At 36.8% G+C, this 7,468-nt stretch overlaps 1 pseudogene; it reads right to left on the bottom strand.

Moving 5' to 3' along the window:
- Window positions 1-1,708: 1,708 nt before the first annotated feature.
- The window catches only part of LOC107703687 (CD209 antigen-like protein E), a 9,700-nt pseudogene continuing 3,940 nt past the window's right edge, over window positions 1,709-7,468 (bottom strand).

Here is a 7,468-nt window from a genome sequence, read left to right as displayed (position 1 = left end):
TGGCTAACAACTAGCACCGAGCACAAGTTATCATCAAAAGAAAGAACAGGGTATCTGCTTGTAAACAAAAAAATTTTTTATTCTAGCTTCATGCATTCTTTTTTATAAACACTTGAATGTGGGTAAGTTTCATAAAAAATAAAAAAATAAATAAAAAAATAAACAAACAACATTTTGAACAAAAAGCTGAAAAAAAGGACTATGAATTGGATTTAGAATGGTAATCAAAACGTAGATGGAGTCGATCAACACCCCAAAGCTTGACGGTCATTACCTCTTCATGGCTCGACATTTTATTCCATAACATTACACAGTTTTGATGCTGTTTTATGTCTGATGATCGTGTTAGAATACATGTGGAAGCATCTGTTGTGTTTCGGTTTCTTCTTCGCTTGTGTTTTGGTAATTCTGTACAGAAGATGTGTACTAGCGCCCCCTACCGTATAACAATGAAAACATGGATTCCTGGAGCACAAGTATACCTCAAATATATTTAGACTTTTTTCTAAGTATAAGTCAAGAATACTTAAATGTCATTTTAAATATATTTCTGAGAAGTACGTAAAGCATATTTCTAAGAAGTACATAAAAAGCAGACTGAAAGTATACTTTCCTAATTTTAGTTTAAATGACGTATACTAATGGCACACTTGAATAAACTTCTTTTTCATAAGGGTCATTGTAACAGTCCTGCAGTCTGAAACATAATCTGAGCATGAGAGATCATTTATCATGTCAATACAGTCCTTATTTGTGTCATTCGGCTCACCAATTCATGAATTTACAATACTCACAGTGCTGCATTAGTCAACCTAATGTCAGTAGGTTCTTTCCAACTGATCTGTATACAGTAGATCTTAATCAATGATCAGTGGGCTTTCCTAATGTGGGTCAGTTCACTAAACATCAAGGTATTGCAAGTTCAGAAAACATCATATAGTCCATCAGCTGAAGCTACAGGTCTCTCCAGCTGAGATCCACCGTTTTACAGGATTTTACATGTGCAATAAAACTGGATGAAACGATATATCAGTTTTGGTGTTACCCACAAGAGAATGTTTTTTTCAGTCTCAATGCTTTTTTACATGATTTTTATCCTCAGGGCTGATTTAAGCCAAAATAATCTGTAGTTTTTATTCATTAATGTTCAATTATGAAATTACTTTGGTGTAAATTATTTATTTATTTTTAAGATTGAAAGATAGAAATATCCATAAATTGGTATAAAAAAATGTTAGCTCTGATGTTTGTCTTCCTCTCTGATCAGTTCAGTCTGATAAACCTGCTCTCTGCTGCGTCCTGCTGGACTGGAGGAAACAGAGAAATAAAGCAGATGCACAATAATGAAGTGTGAAATGAAAACAAAAATGCACAATTTACACAGTAATGATAGTAATTGAACATTTTATTCAAACAGAAAGCAATTCAAATCAAAAGCAGTTTCACAGACACTCAACATCAGAATAACAATCTGGACACTTTAGACTTGTGTAGTTTACTGTGATTGTCTCCTCAACACTTCAGACCAACAAATGAGACTCACGATAACAGCTAAAATAAGATCATATTAATACAGAGCTGCTTGTGATGGAGCAAAACATAAACACATCAGAGGTTAAGTGCGCAGCATTACCCTTTCACATGAAAGCAATTAAAATGAAGTAAACACTATAAAAGCATAGAGGTAAAAGCAAGATAAGGATGAACTTTATTTCTCACAAATCCCTTTTTTCTTCTCAGAGCATGAGAGATCATTCCAGTTGTTCAGGGTGGGATATGAAGGAATCAATTCAATACAGTCCTCGTTTTTAACTTCATTGTTATTTGGCTCACCTTCAGCCCAAAACCTGAATACAAGATGTCAGATTTTTAGTGATCAACACCTATGTTCAAACAAAGTCATGCAATTCATGAATCAAGAATAGTTTCAAGAGTAAACTAAAATAGTGCAGAAGCTGAAGCAGAAGTGAAAATTCAATAGAGGAGGAGAATATTCTTTTAATAGAATGTATTTGTGAGACGTGTCTTTTGTGGTTTTGCTGGTTGTGTTCGTGGAAGAGCTGCTTATTCAGAAAATCTTGTTGATTGTCTTATTTTTAAAATAAGAATAAAAAGCTTAAACAAATAAATCTTTAGTGGTTTTCTGTGAGTGTTTTAGCTCTTACCCTTGTTTCAGTGGTGAATTATCCACCCATTTCATGCTGCCCTCGTTCTCTGTGTCAGACAAACCAATCCACACACTCTCACTGACTAATGAAGATATGAACCTCTGTGTGAATAAAAACAGGAATAAGTGTGATTCTCTCATTCATTAACAGACACTCACACAAACTCACTTGCTTCTCTTCAGTGTTGATAATGACCAGATCAGCACCACGATCCCTGCAGTACTGTCTGCTGTCAGACCAGAGGACATGGACAAGCCATCAGGACCCCACAGATATCCTAACAAAAACATAGACTTTTAAAGCTACGGTAGGAAGTTTCTGCACTACTGGTGTCATCTGGTGGAAAAAAAAAATAATAATAATAATAATTTTTTCAAACAACCTTTGCAAAAGCCCCTTTCGTTCATCATACCTCCCCCAACTGTGAACGGGAGTCATCATTCATCAATGTGCGCTCTGATTGGTCTGCGGCTACACAGCCCCATATACAGTGTAATATAGTATCACACACACCCACACACAGTTTATACATATATAAAAACCATACATATATATTACACTGTACATGCATATATATAAACCAATTTAATTATTGATTTCTATCAGGCTGTGAAGAGACTCTCAACCATAACAAAGAATGACAAACGTTGCCTACCCTACACTCTACAAAATGCTGGGTTGTTTCAACCCAATGTTGGGTCAAATATGGACTAACCCAACTGTTGTGTGGTTTAATGTGCATTTAGGTGTGATGACTATATATATATATATATATATATATATATATATATATATACACGTTTTTTCAAAAGTAAAATTAAACTATTTCCAAAAAAAAGCCCCAAAAAATTCTAACCTCGCTTAGAAGCGGCCTGAAAATGCTGCAGTATGATGGCAGCAATCAGAAGTAGACACATGACCCCGAGACACACAGTGATCGGCACCAAACATCGATTTCCGAACATCGTCAGATAGGAACAAAACACAAAAATACTGATTAATATTTACTATACAATAAAATATGCAAACAAGAAAATATGCTGCGAAACCAAACAATGACATATTGTTCTTAGAAAATGACTGAAATTCTATCTAACAGTTCTCCTTTCCTGAAACCTTCCTGACATCATCTCTGCTTCAAACTTATGGTTCTGCTTACTGTGATTTCGAGCTCTTCCTTCATCCCGGCAGTGTGTTTGAGGTCCAGCTGTCTCCCTAAAATTTTGGTGTTCAACATTTTCATAAGAGTACTCTAATTCCATTTTTTTGTTCTTGTATCTTGCAGTACATCTTTACAGATGAGCTGTGGCCTTTCAAATGATCATTACTTTTAATAGCTCATTTAATTAGTGCTAATTTTACACAGGAAGTGATTTCATTTGACACTGGCCTTCGATGTAAATATAGGCTTCCAGTCTGACACTCTCATCAGACTTGCTTTTAAGCTGCATCACTGTGGTACCGTGACCTTACCTTTAACTCTGAGCTGAGATCTGAGTGAAGGAAGATTAGAAGGTCCTAAATTCTTTCCAGATCAGAAATAAACAAACAAACAGAAACACTCAAAACTTCTCTACCGGCATTTGTCAGCAGTTATATTTACTGAATCTGGTTTCCAACACCAGTGTCTTCTGATTCAAAGCATTGGAGGTGAAATGTCCTCATATCTTCATTTCTACACAATTTAAAACTTCAAATGTTTCAGACCGTTTTATTCTACATACAAAATTGAATGCTGATACGAGAGACAAACATATTTATAATTATGAAATATTACAGTTCCTATTAGTGTACAAGTTCTCTAATAGACAGTCCACTGTTGATTAATCCCAGTGTGAGAATGATCTTTAGCACCCTTTAGTGTATGAACCTTCCGGTTTCTGACATTAAGGATTCACTTCCAGAATAAAATGTTCTTGATAATTTCATCCAAGTTTCATCCCATGTCATCCAAGATGTCCATTTCTTTCTTTCTTCAGTCGGAGAAAACAACGATGTCTGACGATTTTGAAATTTTTTGCCCTACCTTAACTTTTTGAACCTGAGTACACAGACGAAGATGCGCGTGACCTTTCCAACGTGGTTACGTAATGCGTGAAGTCGTAAATGCGCATCACGGAGCTAGTGCAAGACGTGCATTTGTGGTTAAAAGGTAGCTATAGAAATTTGTATTTTTTTTTTTTTAGAAAATGACCTATTTGCTAGATAATACCCTAAGCATGAGGAGTGATGCCTCGTGAGTCGTAAAGCTCTGAAGTTTCTCCTCAGTGTGCCGAGAAAACGTTCAAAGCCTCGGGAGGATCGATAACATCGTCATCTGCTGGCTCGTAAAATATTGTAAAACAGCCATAAAGTCAGCCAACAGCCATTTAATAGATTTCTACTGAAAATGTTCCTAAATGGCGGAACTGTTTCTAGCAGATCATTTGTAATATAGGCCTATAAAAATTACCTCCTCACTAAACACCAAACTTAAACAAAACCACTTTTTTTTTTTTTTTTATTACATCAACAACCCAAAAATTCGATTATTTATAACCTATTGTTTAGAAAACTTTATAAATACAAAACACTCATCACCATTCAACTGACTGTGGCTGTGCCAGTTTTTTTCAGAGTAAAGTTCCAACAAGCAAAGCAAGTGTCACTGAATCACTGAACAGAAAGTGAGGCGTCGAGAGAATTCCCATGATCGCATTATCGCCACTCCTAAATGTTACGGACAATGCAACATTGAAATCAATACAACTCAAAAGCAGTTACAGAGAGCAGATAGTTCCGTATGCTTTCAAATTCCTTGTGCTGTGCTTTGATGTCATACATTGACCGGTTTGTGCAGAGTCAAGCTCAAGAGTCAAGAGTCAAGTTTGACTTCAAGTCAAACACACCTAGAACTGCAACTTGTGAGCTGGGGATGTTCTAAGAGCTGCGACTTGGACCAACTGACAACCACAGATTCATTTAGGCACTATCTCCCAGTTCGAGGACAGGGACAGTGAGTTGAATGTCATGAGTAATCTCTGAATTATTTGAATTACGCAAGGGTGTGAACTCAGCTTTACTCCCCACCAAACCAGTGCACGCTTTAAGGCAGGGATCTCCATACTTGCTCCTGGAGAGCTTCCGTCCCGCAGACTTGAGTTCCAACACACCTGCCTGTAATTATCAAGTAACCTGAAAACCTTAATTAGCTGGTTCAGGTGTATTTGACTGCACAGGAGCAGGGTTGGAGAGGCATGCTTTCGGCGGTCTGTTGAAACTCAATGGACTCAGGGGAGGCAAGAGAGATGCGGCCTCTCGCTGTAACTTTACCGGCAGGTGTCACTGTTGGACAGTGTCACTTTAGCAAAACGAGTAATTTATACACTTTAATGTCATATTTCTTGGTATTTTCTTTGTTTTATTTTAGTACTGTGGGTTTTTTCCTTATCCATTTTCTGAGGAAGCGCTGACTTCTCCCTTGAGCTTTCAGAGGAAAAACGCCCCTGTCAGTACTTCAAAGATAAATTAATCAGAAGCTAAAGCAGAAGTTAAAGGGCAGAAATGTGAAATAGAGAATACTTTTCTTTTAGTAAAATATATTTATGGTTGTGGTTTTTAAAAGAGCTGTCTTCAGCAGTTTAAGCGAATAAAGCAAAAGAAAGAAAAATGAGTCGAAATATTTTAAAATAAGTCGAAATATGTTTTTTTAAACATTACATATATATTTTTAACCTTAATTATTTGAAAACAACTCTGTTATTTTTCTTGACTCGTCACATTCAGTTACGAATAACACTAATTATTCGAGAGCCTGCCTACAGGATAGTATATAATTTATTTCAAATCATCGTGATTTGACAAAAAAAAAAAAAAAAGTGAATTGCATCACTGGATATTAACTTATGGTTGTTATAATGAAACAGTTGTAAAATAATATTAAAACTGAAGTGTCACGCTGGAATCAGGTTAAAGTAAAATCACGCCTTCTTTGATTTGATTGGCCATCTCAAAGATTTTGACATTGATGAGGGCTGTTAGAACACTGAGGCAGACCAGTCTAACAATATAACCTTTAAAACAAACAGAGAGGTGTGTAAAGAAGTACAGCAGAGCAGCATCAAGAATATCAAATATTGAGGGGGACAGTTAGACCATATCTAATTATCAGGGGAGGACTAGTCCCTCAATGTGGTTACGGCCCTGCTGTGATCAACACCAAACATCTTCCTCTTGACAAACATGATGAAAACGCACAAATATCAATTAATACACTCCACATTATTTGAAATAATGTTTTAAATCTGCCTTTGTAAGTAATCCACCTTTGTCCTTAACAGCCTTTTAGAGAGTATGTTGTTTATAATGACAAACATCTCTAATTGTCATACGGTAACATATGAAAAAGTAAATTCCATGGAAAATAATTCCATGTTAATACACTTAATAAGAAAGCAGAAACTCTGACGTGTTCCTATAACAAAAAAAAAAGAAAGAATACAAACTGCATGTAATACTTCTCTCTTTTTTTTAAATAGTGCTAATTTTTCTCATCAGCTGACAATGTTTCAAAAGGCAGGGATTCAATCAGAAATGATGTATTTACAAAAAGAATGAATAAATTCGATAATAGAAGCAAAACTATGATTAGAAGGTATCAGTTCAGTACAGTCCTCAATTCTGTCTGTGTCATTCAGACTCACCTTCATGCCAAAATATGAACATGTTTATGTTGTTTAATTATTCAGGATGACAAATTTATGAATCAACAATACTCACAGCATAACAACATGTTTTGAGAATAAACTAAAGTAGTACAGAAACTGGAGCAGAAGTGAAAGTGCAGAACAGTAAACAAGAGAAGAAGAGTTCCCTTTCATGGGAACTTCGAACTGCGTCCTCTAGGGGTCGCTATGGGGAACGCCTCGTCGTGACCCGTGTCTGAAGCATACATTGAAAAAACACCAACTCGTTGGCCGGCGACAGCCATGACGTCACTACCGGTGCGACTATAGTATAAATAGGCGCCGGAAGCACACATTCTCTTCTTCGTCTTCATTGACTGTTTTGTTTGAAGCGTGCATTTCTGTGCTGCTGAGGCACGGAAGGGAATGAGCTCGTGGGGATCGCAGGAGGATCTGGCCGATGAGTTTGAAGGGGGGTTTCCCTTTCGCGATCGTCGGCTGTGCACGAGAGTGAGCCGCTGGAGGATGGTGTTATTTCATTAACATTGTCTGATTCAGGGGCCATTGCTCTGCTGGGATCAGCCCAGCAAAAGCAGGAAATAGCTGAGGAGGGCAAAGAAGCTGAGGCTGAGCCTT

This window comes from Sinocyclocheilus anshuiensis, unplaced genomic scaffold (assembly GCF_001515605.1).
Source record: "Sinocyclocheilus anshuiensis isolate Anshui unplaced genomic scaffold, SAMN03320099.WGS_v1.1 scaffold274, whole genome shotgun sequence".
NCBI lineage: Eukaryota > Metazoa > Chordata > Actinopteri > Cypriniformes > Cyprinidae > Sinocyclocheilus > Sinocyclocheilus anshuiensis.
The sequence above is the reverse complement of the archived record's forward strand: the minus strand, read 5'-3'. Positions and strand labels throughout refer to the sequence as shown.